This window comes from Acinonyx jubatus, chromosome A2, assembly GCF_027475565.1.
Source record: "Acinonyx jubatus isolate Ajub_Pintada_27869175 chromosome A2, VMU_Ajub_asm_v1.0, whole genome shotgun sequence".
Classification (NCBI taxonomy): Eukaryota; Metazoa; Chordata; class Mammalia; order Carnivora; family Felidae; genus Acinonyx; species Acinonyx jubatus.
The window spans coordinates 83,651,963-83,670,389 of NC_069383.1; positions in this window are offsets into that span (position 1 = coordinate 83,651,963).

Sequence of the window (18,427 nt, forward strand, 5' to 3'; positions counted from 1 at the left end):
CTCTCTCTCTCTCTCTCTCAAAATAAATAAATAAAGTTAAAAAAAAAGAAATCAGCTTCACGAAACTGGGGCTATACATAAAGAACGAACTTTAAAAATGTGACCTGATGATTCCCAGTCTATCATCATCTCCACAAGAAGGTAAATTTCCTTTCCCACAAGAATGTGGGAATGTGGTAGAGAAAATAAACAGAGGGTGATTCTATTTCATTATAAGTAATGGAGGAAGTATCTTCAGCCCTCTATGGTAAGATAAAGGGACAAAGGAATAACTTGTACCATGTTTTGAGGCACATAATAAGTTTTCCCATAGACCAGGCACATTTAGTTGGTTGGGATTTGAACCATCATTGAAAATCAAGTCAATAAAATGATTAACACTTCACAGTTCAGCTGAAGTGGCGTAACACAAATTTTATGAAATGGAATTTTTGTTAATAGCGTTATAGCACCATTTCTTACGATTATAAAGAATCACTTCTGAATTTAAAAGCAAGGTTATATACAGCTTTGCAAACAGCCCCAGATTATGGTTACTATAGTAACATTTACCATGGTTAATACTGGAGCTGCAGAGATTATTAGCTAGAGATTTTAACCTTGGCACAAAGTCCTTTTAAAACGAAAGTATGAAACATACACTCAAAAAATAAACGTCATTTACCACATGCTTTCCTCACAATTGAGGCTATGCTGGGAAATAGATATTTAAGAGAACATAGTGTGCTGGTGTAACCTTAATAAATATATACATTCAAGCAGTTCTTTCTTTATGTAGAGAATACTAATCAGCAAAAAAGAAGATACATAGGTAAGAGAAACATATTTGGGAGCTGTAAATGACTATCTATATATTAAGTCCACTATCAATTTTCAGATGGAAACCAAATAAAACATACATTAAATGATTTGCTCAATATGAAACAGCCTGCTGGTGGCAATACAAAAGTCTAGAGCACTCTCTCATTCCACCATCCTCTCATTTCAACTCTAAGCAAAATCTATCATCTGAATAAATCCATTGCATGTTATAGTTGTCTAGAGCCCAAGGTGCTGGGGCACATAGCTGGATCAGTTGGGAGCTATTTCCTCTCAGTCCTTATACCCCTCCCCATCTAGCTCCAAATAACTGCTGAATCCTACCTGTTAACACTTCCAATTTCTACTCGTGGTTTCCATTTTTCTCTATTCCCATCACCACCTCAACATACAAGCCATCGTTGAATTCCAAAATTATGATTACAGAACACTGCAAACATATACCAAAATACAGAGAACAGTATAATGAAGACCCTCATCAACTATCTTTGATAATTCAATAATTACAATGTAATTGGTTAATGTTATTTCATCTCTATCTTTAGTTACGTTGAAGCCAATCCAGATACTATATAATTTCATTCATAAATATTTCAGAATGTATCCATAAATATTAATGACTCTTTAAAAAGCAATCATAATACCAATAATTCCATAATACTATCAAATATTCAGTAACTGACACAGTTCCCCAATTCTCTAATGCATTTGTTTCACAGTTTGATTGTTTGAATTGGGATCCAAATAATAATAGTAATGCCATAACTGTCATAGAGTGATATATTTCCAAAGTCTTTTTTAACCCCTTACGATTACTTCTTGCTTTTTAGTGTTGTTTTTGTCATTGCTATTGAGGAAACCAGGCAATTTGTCATGTAGTTTCCCACAGTCTGGAGTTTGCTATTACATCCCCCATCATATCATTCAGCATTTTCCTCTTGCCATTTATTTTTAATGAATTTTCAGTGGAAGTAGAATCTTGATTTTATTTATGTTTGGATCAAGCAGTGCGGTGGTGTTCCAAAGCAGGCACATCGTCTGCTTTTCTTGTTTTTATTTATGTTAATGAATTGATTATCATGGCATATATCCATTAATAAATTAGGTACGGCAGAATTGTGATAATCTGGTATAAACTTCCAGTTATAAAATAGAGTAAGTCCTGGACATGTGCTGGAAGCCGAGCTACCCAGCCTGAGTGGCAAAGCCCGGGCTATGGATGGATTGGTGACTGCAAGGCGGCCCGCCGACAGTGAAGCTTCTTGCACTCCCACTTTTAGGTAATTTGGCCTTAAAACTACCTGGGGTGTTGTCTGTTGGGGAATTGCCCTCGGCAGGCCCCCTGAGAAAAGAACCACTAGGGAAGAAAATAAGGTTCCACAAGAAATTGTGCGGCCTTATGTGTAGCCCTTGCCATTCCCCGTGGAGACTCCTCTACTTGCAGGAAGGACAGGCTCGTGCAGTTGCCAGCAAAGGCAGCCAACGAAGGAGAGACATATGGATCCGAAAGCCCCACTCTGGTAACTAAGGAGTGTATCTATGGACACAGGTCACTCTGACCCCTGGGCCCACCTGGCCCCCAGGAGGCATTCCAGATGATGACTGAACTTGGTTAAAGTACAGAATGGTTCATTGGTTCCCAGGTGCATTGTCTCTCTGAGAATGTATAAGGCGTGGGTTTCTAAGGCCCTCTTGGCCCCCTTCCTGGCACCTCGGACTCAGGCGAACACTTTTGTTCTTCAAAACCACGAATGGTTCAGGGAAACAACTAAGAGGTCATGTCCCTGTAACTGTTGCACTTGAGATGTTGAGAGATAAATGACCTTTCGTGAAAACAGCAAAGCAAATACTTCATAAATTATAGATAAACGTAGATACATAATAAAAACAATAAAAAAATTAATCAATAAGCAAAGGGCAAGAGGGAACGTTATGACAAAACAATCATGTTATTCCTTATTGGGTGATCATACAAAAGAACAATTTTAGACTTAGGTAATGTTAGAAAAACACAGATGACGTATGTTACAAGGAAATCACTAGCAAATATAATGCCACGTTTACTGCAATAGATCGGCCAGTTCAACACACTGCTGTTGTCTGTGTCCATTTTTATTTTTATTTTGTTTTATTTTCACTTTTTCGCCAACGCCGTTCATCCTTTGGGAACCCCTGGACCTGCTGGAGCTGGACTCCGGCAGATATGTAAAGTACAGCACAGGCAATATTAGTAATATTGTATTAATGTTGTATGGTGACAGATGGTGACTACATTTCTTGTGGTAAGTGTTGAATAATGTAGAGAAGAGCCAAATCATTCTGTTGTTCACCTGAAACTAATATAACGTTGTATACAACTATACTTCAATCATAAAATTAAAAAAAAAAATAAAAATAAAGTTTAAATTAAATGAAAACCAGAGGATACAGTTTGTAGAGGGAAGGTACAGATTCTTGTAGAGGGAAGGTACAGAGGGAACTGCCAGATTCTTTTCTTTTATTTACTTGTTTTCATAATACTGATTTAGTTTTCAAGTGTCTACTAAAAATGATCAATGAGTTTCTTATTTTGATTTAGCATTATTATTAATTTGTCAATTTAATCATATTTGATGTTTTTTAATACTTTCAATGTATTATTCTTAGGGGTACTAAAATTTTCTGATTTGGGGCTAGTGGAGCTTTATTCAGGTTGGCTTCTGGTTTTTTAGACATAATTCTAGAAGGCTTTGATGGCTTGCTTCCTTGCCTGTTTAGAACAAGAGTTTCAGTCTAATGTTGATATTTCCTGCCCTAGACATGGAATTAACTATCTTTATAAGGAGCCTGATTTCTTTTAGTGAAAAGTATTAGTTAGATGACAAAATCTGGGAATTAGGAGAGCTTATTGTTACCATTATGATCATTATTTCTAGGCTGTTTCAATAGGTAGAATAATAACATTTTTTACACTGATACTTCCAAATCAAAATCAGAACTACATGATTTTTACATGCATTCATTGATTGCTTTTCATCCATGTTGAAACTCTTGATTTTCATCTCTACCACCATAATGGCATTTAATGTATCTGACACCACATACAAACAAACACGTTTCAGAGTGGCAATATCAACATTTCCCCCCAACAATATGGTTATAGAAATCGGTTTAAGGTTTTGCAGCCATTTTTTCTTCATCCTTAGGTATAATTCCACCAAGAATACACAGACAAATTATTGTGTTTTAGGCCCACTCATAATATTAACTCTCTCTGTGGTTGATTAGTACATATATAGGCTCACCTGTTTTTAATTTGCTTTTGCTGTTTGGAATTTTTTAAAACTCAGCTTATTTTTGTAAATATGTAAAATAGTTATATGTGTACAAAATAAAATCTACAAAATATATTAAGGAACTCTAACTTCTGTCTTGCTTTCTCCTTCCTATGGCCTCTCTTAATATCTATAGGCAATTGGCACACTTATTTTACTACAGTGGATCTACACTGTCAGGGCAGGTAGCCCTTACATTCTACACTGCCTCCCTTATGTCTTTTAATCTTACATTGTTAGGTATATACACTCTTTTGCTTAATACCCGTCCTTATACTAGTCATGTTGGTTGTTTGAATCATGTCCTCTAGTAAATTTCCTAGGAGTGCTCATAGAACTATTTTCTCTGAGTTGTGGTTTTCCTAACTGGTACTCTGCAATCTTTATTCTTGATTCTAAGTTTGGCTGGTATATAGGCTCCACACCCAGTGTGGGTCTTGAACTCACAACGCTGAGATTAAGTCATGTGCTCTATCAACTGAACTAGCCAGAAGCCCCTGTGAATTTCTTAAATATGTTGTTCTTTTATCTTTTGGCATAATGTGTAGCTGAAAGTCAGGTTTTCTTACCATTCTATGTGACTTTTTGCTTGAGTAGCCAAATGATATATTTTCTTTTTTTAAATTAACAACAGATATTATAGCATGTGATTATCTTGGCTACTTTGGGTCTGTTTCAAGGTTCATGGTCTCAGTATTTAATTTCAAATATTTTTTTAAATGGAAGTTGTCAAGGATTATAATTTTTATTATTTGATCTGTTCCATTCTCTATCTTTGATATCTATCATTGTATATCAAGTTCCTGTTGCTACATTATTCACCCACTGTTGACATTTAACAATGTCCATCAAGACTGTGATAGTCCAGTCTCTACAAAAGTAGCCTAAATTATGTACTTTTTTGTGCTGCTACATTATTCCATTTTTCATGTCAGAAGTTGAATTTTATCTCAATATTTCTCCCTACATTTTTCTCTTTAAAAAAAATCACTTTTCACTTCACTCTGTTCTAATGGATCTGCTGAACCACCTAAGAGAATGGTCTCAGGAATGAATTACCCTAATATATTTTAATATTTCTCTCCCACAAGTTTTATACTTCTGATGCATATTAGTTTGCTTGATATTCTATGCTTAAAACTACTTAAAAGACTGAACTGTGCTAATATAGGTAATGATATTAAAATTAGAAATGTATGCCAAATATTGCTTTAAGGCATACTATATTTTTCCTAGCACACATATTTGAGGAGCTAAAAAACATAAAAATTAAGGAATCAGTTTGAATTTTTATAAGTTAAAAAAGCTTTGAAAGCATACTAAAAGAAGTGATGGTATTTATTCATTATAGAAGTCAAATTAGTTTTCCTTCAGAAATGAAATAATACACTGCTCTTTGTATTTTCCTTTCTTAAATCTGTATTTTTGCCCTGGTTTATATTTTTGGGAGGTGGGGACCCAAATGGGTGCTAAATGCCAAGTGTATGCTATAATTAAAGCATGGGGAACATTTAAGCTTTCTCTGATCTTCCTTCCTTCCCTCTTTCTTTGTTCCTTTTTAAAGTTTTATTGGTGTAGTCATAAAAACTGATTACAATGAAAACCTCCTTTCCATCTTTGGTATGAGGCTGCATATTCTAACCTCGTTGCAATCCTAAAATATGGCTCCAGTAAATGCTTTTGCAACCTTTTTCAAATATTAAGTTCAAAGTGAAGATGTTCTTACATTCTTGAACAACACTTTTAAGATTTTTTTAATATTAAAATATTCAGGGGAAAATATTACATCAAAGTAGAGGCAATCATAGTATAATATGAAGACTCATGAGGAATGAATGTACTTGAATTCTTAAGTGTGGCAAGTCAGTTATATATTAGAAATTAGACAAAATAAGAATTTAAGGACATCAAAAGGAATTCTAAAACATGTGATGTATAAGGACATCAAAAGTAGAGGATAAGTGGGTGTCTTTATCTGATAAATGTATAAAAATGCTCTCTTTGCCTAAAAGATTTGAAAGATGCCACTTTCAAATTATTATTGCTCTGGAAATATTTACTAGCACTGATTTATTAAGACATGTTTAATATGTAACTGTTCCAGCACTAACACAAAAATGAAGTCCTCTAGAGATTTTGGAAAAACTTTTGGCCAAAATACATAACCAGATTGGGGGGGGGGAGTAAAACTGAGCAACTTTTTGAAAATCCTTGAAATGATAGTTAACATTTAATTTAAGGAGGATTAAATTAATATGCACAAATTCAGTCTGAGAGGGAAGTAGGCCTAACATGTAGCCTGGGTGATCTATGCCTCTCCCATGTAGCTTTCTTCCCTTCAACCAGGAAAGCCACAGTAATTCCAAAGAGAGGGTACCTAGTGCTCAGATAGTTGTGTCTGAGTACTATTCCCTGCGAAATGAACTAGAGTCCTTAATGAAATGCTTGATTATAGATCTTTGGCATGGAAACAGGAAAGTGAGCTGGAATATCTTGTTGTTCTAGAAAATAAGAAAATGTTTAAAGACTAATAGGGCTATGCTAAAAACAAATGTTTACTGAAGAATAAAATAATATCTGAATAAATGCAGATATCTGCCATATTTCTGGAGTAAAGACTCAAACCAATCTATACATTTTATGTAATTCCTATCAAATATAACTATATAATTTTAAACATAACTGGACTGGATGACTTATAGCTTATGTGAAGTAAAAAATGAGCACTTTGAAAAACAGAGCTGTGATATCTTGACCTGACAGGAAAAAAAAAAAAAAGAAAAGAGAATACACCTCATAAAAGAATAACAATTTGGATTGTTTAGTGGTCATAGAAGAATTAAAAAATAAAACAGAATATCCAAAAATTAATACTATAAATATGGGCATTTAAATAAAATTCTTGGGAAATTAATTATATGTGGAAGAACATCCCTACATCATACCATGCAATAAATTCCATGTAGATTTATTTACACTTTTGACAAAATTTGAGAAAAATGGCTAATATTTAATGTATATAATAAAATATATATACTATATATAGTAGTATATATATAGTATATATACTATACTTCTAATAGTATAGTAAAATAATATACTATTAGAAGGAATATTCTGTTATTAAATGAGAAATATAACAGAATTTAAGGAAAATAGTGTTTTGAATTTATGGTATAACAAAAATAGTGGTGTTGAAAAATATTTTAGCCTTTTTATATACAATTCAAAGTATCACATACATAATAAATATCCAATTATAAATGACAGGAACTTCTGTGGAGTTCACAAACATGATTTTTCAAAAGGTCTCACACAGGAGCACCTGGGTGGCTCAGTTGGTTAAGCGCTCATCTCAGGTCACGATCTCACAGTTCATGAATTTGAGCCCTGCGTCAGGTTCTGTGCTGACAGCTCAGAGCCTGGAGCCTGCTTCAGATTCTGTGTGTCCCTCTCTCTCTGCTCCTTTCCCACTTGCTCTCTGTCTCTGTCTCTCTCTCTTAAAAAAATAAAATAAAATACAAATATAAATAAATAAACAAACAAATAAATAAATAAATATAAAAATTTTTTTCTAAAAAATAAAAAAAAGAACGTCTCATACAGTTGGATGGATATTCAACCCTTTTTAGACACAAATTCCCAGCTGAACATTAGAGGAATACCCACACACACAGTTGGAGATTCCTTTGGATGACATTGGTGAAATGGTCTGCAGGCAATCTATCCCATCTTACAGCCTTGGCAACTTTATTTCAGATAGTTTTTGTTTCAAGTCTTGCCCTGTCTCATTCTTCTAATTGGCCCTCTACTCTCAGCTACTCTTCTGGCATTTGACCTCATGGATTAATTTCCCTAACTTTCCTTGCTTAATGTTCTCAGTTAGTTGAAGCCAGGGGACCCACCAACTGTTAATTTGATAATATATATCCTTGAAACAGACCTAGAAAAACCCTCCACCCATGCACTAACACCCACAATACCAAACACTTGAGCTCAGACTTACATTGGTCACACCTGTATCACAGTCTAGCCCGGGTAGGCCGATTCTCCATGGAGGAGCATTATCCACCTTAAGAGTTGCTGAAATTTATTAGAGAAAGTCATACAACCTAGAAACCTAGAAACTCTCAATTCATGGCCACCAATCTCAAAAGGACCCTAACATGCTCCAAGCAATCTCATTACAGCTCTCTATTGCTTTTCTACCCTCACCAATATTTAATACTTTCTGCTTTCTCCTCAGTCTCTCCTACCTCATTTCCCACTCATGATCCAGTTTTATATTGAGAAAATAGATGTAACTAACACTAATTCATCCTCTTACTGTTTGTTCTATGTGTGTGTGTGTGAGTATTTATTTTTTTCTGTCTTTGTCCTATAACCACAGAAGAATGTTTCTATGCCAATCAAAAACTAAAATCAGTGCTTGGTCTCTGAATCTTGTCTTCCTTTCCTTTCCTAGGACTTGGCTCTTCAACTTACCTATCCTCTTTCATCAACCACTTCACCTTCTTTTCTCATTCCCATTAATATTCAAATATGATTCAGTAGTTCTGATCTTAAAGATAATTCCTCCATTGAGCCACCATTTCCCATTTTTCTATTCCCCTTCATGGAAAAGTATATAGAATGAGTTGAGAACTCAAACTCTCTCCACTTCCTTAACTCCTTTTACTACCTAGACACTCCTTTTGTCTGTGGAACCCCCAGTCTAGCTCAGGTCTTATATTCACCAACTCTCAGCAGGATTGCTATTGAACACATCTTTCTTAATTAAACTTTATTCTTTTATTTTCAGTGACAACTCTCCTTGTTTATCTTTGATCTCTCTGGCTACTCCATCTCACTTTGTTTTGTGGGCTTGTCCACTATTTTTTCGCTTCTAAATGTTGGAGTGTTCTAAGAATCTGTTTTGGATACTCCTTTCTCCTTCTTTAACACTAGGTAATTCCACTGTTTTTTTGTGTTGTTTTTTTTTTTGTTTTGTTTTTAGTTTTAAAATATAGAGTATGCACTGAAAATTTTCAAAATTATATCAATATCCCTGAACTCTTTCTGGAGCCAGAGTACTATATATTCAACTATTTACTTGACATCTCTCATTATATATGTAATAGATAACTCAAATATAGAGCATTTAAAATAGAACCATCTATCTATGTCTTTTTCTCCTCTCGTAGTCTTTGCCATTAATAGTAAATGATGTCATGCTTCAGGCATGAGAGTTTTCCTTTATTCCATACCTCAAATTCATCATTAAGTCCTATAGAAACAATCTACAAACAATAACCAAATCTTTCTAGATATCTCCGCATCTTTATACCATCAATTTGGTCCAAGATACCCTTATTCCCACTTGAGTCATTATAATATTTTCATAACTGGTTACATTTCTTGCACACCTGCAAACCCCAATTGATTTGGCACAGAGAATCTAGCTTGTTCTCTGTAAATAAATATAATCATGTCATGTCTCAGCTTAAAACTCCTTAGGAACTTCCTTTTGGATTTAGTCTTAATGTTCAAAATCCTTGTCATGACTTATAAATCCTAATGTGATTTGACTCCTGCCTACATTTCCAATCTCTTCTAATAGAACTATCCTCTCGATAAATATATTCTATCCCTACTGTCCTCTTTGCTGATCTTTAAACCTATTGGTGTCGTTTCCGGTTTATGGTTTTTCCACACCTTAATACTCTATCAGAAATGTTTTTTGCAAGACTATATGGCTGACATTTCATTCAGGTCTAAGTTTAAGGCTGATTCTGACTGTCCATCTTCATTCTACCCCTTTAATCTGACTCCCTGACTTCGCTTGGTATTGTGAATAAAACTGTTTAACAACTGGCAGAAAGAAAGAAAAAAAGAACACTGATATGTAGTATTTGCTGATTTCCATGGTGTAAATATTTCCATAATGGCTAATGTCACCTACCAACATGACCTTATTGAATGAATATTTGGAAGAAATAGACACAATCAGTTTTCACAAGCAGATGCAAGCCTTCAGAATATCACTGGACTACTACTGGTTAAGAACTTTACTCACCTACTAACTTAATTAATGTTTTATCTAATACCCATTATTAGTAAGGCATAGAGCTTGGGGATCTCTTACCAGGTCTATGGTGACATAAACATAGAATCAGAGGGAATCAGATGATGTTCAGACATTGTAAAACCATAATAATTGTTTACAGTCCTATAAATTTGTTTTCTAATTCAAAAACTCCATTCACTTATTTGAATCTTTTGTATATAAATAGAAATGGTTTTAAGAAAAACAGCCACAGAGAATCAATATATAGGGAAATATATTAATAAAATATAGATATGTTTTTTTTCCTGGAAAAATAAATCTCAAACTTAACCAGAGCTATTCCAAACATAAGGTAAAATATTTTTCAAAAATGTACATGTTTGTAGATCTGGGATGTCATTCCTCTTCATAGTGTGAACATAAAACACTATGTAAATAAAAAGAAATCAAAACTCTCTTTATTTGCAAATGCTTTGTGTTTTATGAATAGAACCTTAGAGTGTTATAGCTGAAACATTTTCTTTTCCAGAAATTTTCAGTACAATTCCCTCATTTTACAGTTGAGAAAACAGACCCCTGGAGATCAGGGCTGATTAAGATACATTGCTTGATTGCAGCAGAATTAGGACTTAAATTTAGGAATCCTAAATTACAACTAAGGGCCCATTCCTGACACCAGGGATGAAATTATTCCTGTGAAATGGCTCTTCCTTATACAGCTCCCTAAAAGTACTCAAACTATCTTGTGTTTGATTCAAAGAAACTCTTCTACTTTCTAAGGGCAAGTCATTAACTTGCCAAGTATTTGGCTGTCTTTCTTATTTCCTATATGGGAACAAAAATGGGTTTGTTTTTCGGACAGAAAGGAAATGGCTTGTGTTTAACTAAAAACATGCTTTGTGAAGATGATGTTGACAATTTATTAGCTATAAGCTATAGTAATTTGAACTGGGGAAAAGATGTTTAAATTAAACAAGAAGTTCCAGCTAACCTCCAGGAAAAACATAATCAAGGTAATAAAACATTGAAATCAGATGATTCAGATGATCTATAATTCATTCATATACGAACTATGCAGTTAGTGCCATCTGCATGGGTAGTACTGAGGTACATGATAATGTTATGATACTTCCCTGTATTTACATGTTTTGTAGTCTAATCCTCTTGAATTTGAACATGTTTCCTAAGCAACACAAAATGGCAGAAGTGATAGGACACTGCTAGTTGTGAGAGTTCTGGGCTTAAGCTTGGCAACATCTGCTTTTGCACTTTGGGGACAGTGCACCATCATGCACAAAATTCAACTACTCTAAGACGATGATGCTGTGAAAAGCCCAGCCTAATCACATGGAGAGAGCTCATGGAGGAGAATACAAGCCTCAGTTAATAGCTTTAGCTGAGCTTCTAACCAAGAGACAGTTTCACTTTGCCCTCACCTTATAACTGAGGGTATCTAGGAGTTGAGCCTGGCACCAGTCAAATTAGCCTAACTGATGCCAAGTAAAGGGGAGATAATCTGTTCCCCTATAGCCCTGGCCAAGTTACAGGATTGTGAACAAATAAATAAAATTATTGTTGTCTTAAGACACTAAATTCTGGGGTGTTTTTGTACACAGCGACAGGTGACAAGAGAAATTTAAAAACCTGGCCTTTGATTGCCAAAACCCTCTTACCTAAAGATCATAAAGAGAATAGACCCATAAGCAGTGCAGGTGAGTAGACATTCACCTATTGAAGATAGCCAGAGAGAGTTATATGGTTGTTTAGTTTTTACCTAGGAAACTAAATTTTAACTCTAGACAGACCACTGTACTGTTTTTTTTTTTTAATGTTTATTTAGTTTTGAGAGAGAGAGAGAGAGAGAGAGAGAGAGAGGGGGCAGAGAAAGAGTCAGACACAGAATCTGAAGCAGGCTCCAGGCTCTGAGCTGTCAGCACAGGGCCCTACATGGGGCTCAAATCCATGAACTGTGAGATCATGACTTGAGCTGAAGTCAGACGCTTAACCGATTGACCCATCCAGGCGCCCACAAGGAGATTACATTTGGTAGAATGTGGAATATTGAGAACACTTTCCACTTCGGCATAAAAATGAAACTATTACCCTGCTTCTGTGATATTTTAAATTCTATACCCATTTTGCCAAAAACTGAAAAGAAATTTTATTCGTGACCTTCAATTTATTTTCTTTTTTGAAATGGGAAACAATGGTAACACTTCACTATTGTCCTCAGAGGAGCCATAGTCAATAACAGTTTAAGTGTAGTTTCCAGTTTGATGTGAATGCAATTCAAGATATTTCATTAGAAAAAAGTATTATAAGAGCTAGCATGGTTGATTTATGCTGCATGGTTTTATCATGCAACAATAGAGATTTACTTCAGTTCAAATCTGGTAATAATAATGAATTTATTGTTTACTATATTTGTAACTGTAATAAGATAATAGGCTGCATCCCCAGCAGGATTATAATTTCTACCATACGCCCCTATAGCACATTTAGATATGACACTCAACTGCATTTCCAATCAGCTTCACAGATGAGTTTGCTTCCAGAAAAGCACATGCATTCAATTTAGTTTTTAGTAATCTGTGCCTTCATGAATTCCAATAAAATCCAGTTAACAACAACAACAAAATTCTCTGTGAAGTATGATGTTGTTAACTGTCATATATTAAAATATGCTTTCATATGAAGAATTTTTTGGCAGAATTATTATCATTTTTTATTTTGGTACTTTGACCCATTGTACATATTCACAGAAATTTTACTTATCACCACCAAGAATGTGTTTGATACATCGGGCACTGGGTTTGCTTCATTATTTTAAATAATTCCTTTAAAAGCTTTACGATTTCACAAAACTGTTTATTTGAAATGTGACATTGCTGCTGTCACCTTCCTTGAGATACTGAAATCTGTCAAGCAGCTTATATATGTGCTATTTTAATTTTCTCAATTAATATTTCCTTTTCTTTGAAAAATATGTAAGATGAACATTTTATTACTAAACTCTAACCTGAATTTTGGTCTTCGGTCTATTTTTTTAAATCTTTTTTTCCCTTGCAGGGAACTCAAATTCAAAGATCATATTAAAACTTAAGCAATATTTTTCATCAACAACTTTGCCTCCCCCAAATTTATATTAGAGATCAAAAAATGAAAGGGTGAAACTATAAAGAAATACTAATATTTAAGTGGATCTTTAGTATAAGTTTTTAAATGAAATCAATATTAAAGATAATTTGTCCCCATGGCAGGAATATGTGGGCCATTCTGGACCATAATGAGTGGTTTGATCAAGTAAAATCTTTATGCATTTTCTGTCGAGATTCACTTGTGCTGTGTTTCTATGAAATCCACACATTTCAAGTAGAATTAGAAGGAAATATCAGCTAGAAATCCTCAGCAAATCCCTTTGTTTTTAGGGTCAAAGTATTATGTACATAATATAGACAATCCACAGATAGGTTCTTTGCCTCAATAGTGGGAAACTGGGCAAAAGTGCCAGGCAGAAGCTTAAGGAAAGAAGGTATGCATCATCAAGACCCAAAGATTGCATTTAAAACCTGACATGCTATTAAGTTTTATGAGATTACAGTTCAGAGTACATACTGAGATTAAATATTCATTATTATAGTCATTAGGAAATATAAAGGACTGATGGGAAATGTAAATGTAGATGGAAAGGATAAAGATGTTCTAAGAGATATTTTACAATTTTTTTCCTCTTTCATACCACTTTAGAATCTGAATGGTTTTTCTAGAGAAGGAAAGAGTAGAGCACAACTAGGTTCATACTCATTGAATCAGATCATGACAGAAAATGTGTCCTTGTGCCAAAAATACTAATTCTTTCATCTGCATTTTTAAACAACTTCTGGCATTTTTTGTCTTCTACATTTGTGTCATTATGTATCAAAAATAGCAAGTTTATATAAAGTGAAAATATATTTATTTTTTAATCAGGTATGATTATCTTCCTAGCTAATAGGCTGAGAAGCAAATATATATTTAATTCTGTTAATTTTTATAAGAATTTCCAACTCCTAATCTTAATCTTAAAAGTAATATTTGAAAATTAATAATTTTCCTAACTTCTGAAATACAGAATTTAGTCATGTAAAGATTAAGCAGATCCATTTTCTGCAGCTTGGGAGAGTGACTACATTAAATGACTTCCTGATTGAAAAAAAATTTAAAAAGGGGCACCTGGGTGGCTCAGTTGGTTGAGCAACCGACTTAGGCTCAGGTCATGATCTCACAGTTTGTGAGTTCGAGCCCCGCGTTGGGCTCTGTACTGACAGCTCAGAGCCTGGAGCCTGCTTTGGATTCTGTGTCTCCCTCTCTCTCTGCCCCTCCCTGCTCACGCTCTGTGTCTCTCTGTCTCTCAATAATAAATAAACATTAAAAAAATAAAAAATAAATAAAAAATAAAAACGTTTGATAAAATATTTTAAAAGCCTTTTAAAAGTCAATGTTGAGCTGCTAAGATATTAAAAACAACTCACCCTTAAGGGCATTTGCTAAGAGTGATCTTAAATTTTACTTTTTGTTCCCAAGATATAGGGAGAAGGACAAAGAGAAGAAGCCCAAGAGCCGCCCTTTCCACAGAAGAGAATCTAATAGCAGACAAACTCACTCCTATAGCTGGGACACTAAAAACCCATAGCTTACATGAAAAGGAACAAGAAATAAGCCTGCTTCTTTAAGAATCTAAGTGCTGAAAGCAGATCTGAGACAAAATAAAACTTCTGTGATAATTCATAACCACAGGTCAGTTCTCCAATGGAATATGTTTATCCTAACTGGTCTAAAAAATACTAAATAAACGAAAACTCAAGCTGAGATTTCAGTTTAAAGTATCTCTACTTTATAGTGTCCTAGGAACCTAACAAAAAGCAAATTAAGATCCGATTTGGGGAAGCCTGTCTTCAAGCCTGGTTTCAAAGAGTCTTCACAGAAAAAAAAAAAAAAAAATTCCAAGGAATAAGAACGTCCCATGAGACTCATGAACGATGGGGCACCTGTGTGGCTCAGTTGGTTATGCAACTGACTTTTGATTTTGGCTCAGGTATGATCTCACAGTTCCTGAGTTAGAGCCCTGCATTGGGCTCTGTGCTGACAGTGGGGATCCTGCTTGAGACTTTCCCTCCCTCAGTCTCTGCTCCTCCCTTGCTCGTGCTGCTGATCTCGCTCTCTCACAAAAATAAATAAATGTAAAGAAAAAAAGAAAGAAAAGAAAGAAAAACTCATGAACCAGAAGAGAAAAAAGATACTGATTTTTAGAGCCAATGGGGAACACAAAAACCAGACAGCTTAGTAAAAACACACATATTATTCAGAGACTTGGATATCAAACAAAGCATAAATTAAAAAAGAAAAAGAAAAGACACCAAACACTAGCTATACTCAAGTAACATGATTTTTCATCTAGGAAACACAAGAGACACTACAGGTTAATTATTAAGCTACTGAAAGAATTTACCATTATTGCTGAATTTAAAATTGTTATTAAAGAAGACCTTGCATTAAAAAAAAAAAAAAACTAGGGGGATAGGATGGTGTCAAGAAACAGACCATGTTCATATGACAAAAATGGCTTTGAGGATAGTGGAGAAAATGAGTTTCTGTAAATAATGATGAGATAATTACTTTTCCACAAAATTGAGTCCTTGCCTCAAATCACATGCAAATAAATTCTGGGTCATTTCATCAAAATGAAAAGTCAACCAACTGGATGTTGCCGCTTGGCTTTGGCTCTGGACTCTGGTGGTTCGTTTTTGGGGTCTCTCGAACTTTGGGCGTTACATTTGGGGGCTCGTCCGGGATACCCCCAAACCCACCAGACCCCCAAGTCAACGGGTCATTCCTGAGACCGATCGGTAAGTGAGCCGGCTCTGTCCGTTTCTGTTTGTCTGTTCATTTCTGGCTCTCCCGCGCGGGATCTGTATCAGTGACTGACACAGCCCTGGCGGACGCGCTATAGGGCAGTCAGTTGAGACCAGTAGGAGATGGCCTCTGGAACCCGTCTGGGGCACCATTTTGGCCCATCGGAACTTTTTGTTCGGGTTACAGACACCCGTTCCGTATCTGGTCTCTTCACCAGGGCACTTTCTGTTTGCCACCGCGCTTGCGATTTAACGTGTCTCCTCTCCTCTGCGGGTATATCCGACTTACTCCCGGAACATAAACTAACCTAACCCATCTATTTCTTCCTACACAGACTATGGGACGGAACCAGAGTACACCTCTCTCCCTTCTTCTGGCTAATTTCACGGATGTCCAGACTAGAGGCCATAACCTAAGCCTGGACATCCGCCGGCCGAGACATCACTTTCTGCCTGTCTGAGTGGCCCACTTTCGGGGTGGGCTGGCCTACCGAGGGCACTTTTTGTTTGCCTATAATTGCTAAGGTCAAGGCCAGAACCCTCCTGCCAGGAAAGGAAGGCCACCCAGACCAGGTTCCCTATATCCGCGTCTGGCAGGATCTTGTTGAAAACCCTCCACCCTGGATGTCCCCCTTCTTCTCCTCAGGGTCCTGTAAGATTCTTGCGGCCCACTCCATGGACCCAACCAAGCCGCGGACCCCCTCGGCGCCCCTATGTCCCATATTGCCCGACAGTCAGGACCTACTATCCCTAGACCCTCCACCCTATCATCCCCCTCCCCTCGCACCCCAGGCCCTACCCGCAGCGGCCGCTCCACCAGTCGCCCCGCTGGTTGCCCCCCAAGGGGAACCAGGAGGACGGGAAGCGGCCGCTGCGCCGGGACCAGGGAGGCAAGGGGCAGCAGCCGCGCCGAGCCCTATTGAAAATGAAACCAACTGCGAAGGGCCAGCCGGCCGAACTTGTAGGCGCACCCAGCGTGACCCAAGCTCTCGCCTCCCCGACTCCACTGTGGCCCTACCCCTGCGGGAAATAGGACCCCCCGATGAAACGGGCAACCCCCGACTCCAGTATTGGCCCTTCTCTACCAGCGACCTTTATAATTGGAAAACCCCAAATGCTCGGTTTTCTGATAACCCTAAAGATCTCATAGCCCTCCTAGAGAGCATAATGTTCACCCACAAGCCTACCTGGGATGACTGCCAACAGCTTTTGCGAATCCTGTTCACCACGGTAGAAAGGGAGAGGATTCAACTTGAAGCGCGGAAGCTGGTTCCTGGGGAAGATGGTCGACCCACTGTTAATCCTGACCTCATTAATGCAGCATTTCCCCTGACTCGGCCTGATTGGGACTACAATGCAGCAGAAGGTAGGGGACGACTGCTCATTTATCACCAGACTCTAATGGCGGGTCTCCGGGCTGCAGCATGCAAGCCCACTAATTTGGCCAAGGTATAGTCGGTAATACAAGGTAAAACAGAGAGCCCTGCCACCTTTTTAGAAAGATTAACGGAAGCCTTTAGGCAGTACACCCCCATGGACCCCGAGGCCCCCGAAAATCAGGCCGCAGTTGTGATGTCTTTTGTAAACCAGGCTGCCTCTGACATCAAAAAGAAACTCCAAAAATTAGAGGATCTAGAAGGAAAACAGATCCAGGACCTACTCTGCATTGATCAGTGGGTATATAATAATCGGGACGCTCCAGAGGATAAACAGCTCAAAGCCACCAGGGAAATGACTAAAGTCTTAGCCGCCATAGTTCAGAAAGATCAAGGGCCCACAGGAGAACAGAAAACTCGCCCCCCCAGGCGCCCCCTAGACAAAGACCAATGCGCCTACTGTAAAGAAAAAGGACATTGGATTCGTGACTGTCCCAAAAAGAAACAACTGCGCTCGGGATCAGAGCCGTGGCAAACCAAAGTGGCCCCCATCCTATTTACCCAGGACTCAGAATAGGGAAGATGGGGTTCGGACCCCCTCCCCGAGCCCAGGGTAATCCTACAAGTGGAGGGGACTCCTGTGCAATTCCTTGTGGACACAGGAGCACAGCATTCAGTACTCACTAGCCCTCATGGAAAAATCTGTGATAAGTCCTCCTGGGTCCAGGGAGCTACAGGAACTAAAAAAAATCCTTGGACCACCCAACGAACCGTGGATCTAGGGACAGGAAGGGTAACCCATTCCTTTTTGGTTATTTCGGATAGTCCCTGCCCCTTGCTGGGAAGAGATCTCCTCAAGAAAATGGGAGCTCAAATTCACTTTCAGCCCGGAGGGCCTAAAGTAACTGACTCCCAGGACCAATCTATCTCGGTCCTCACCATACAACTGGAAAATGAATATCGGCTTCACCAAACTCCACC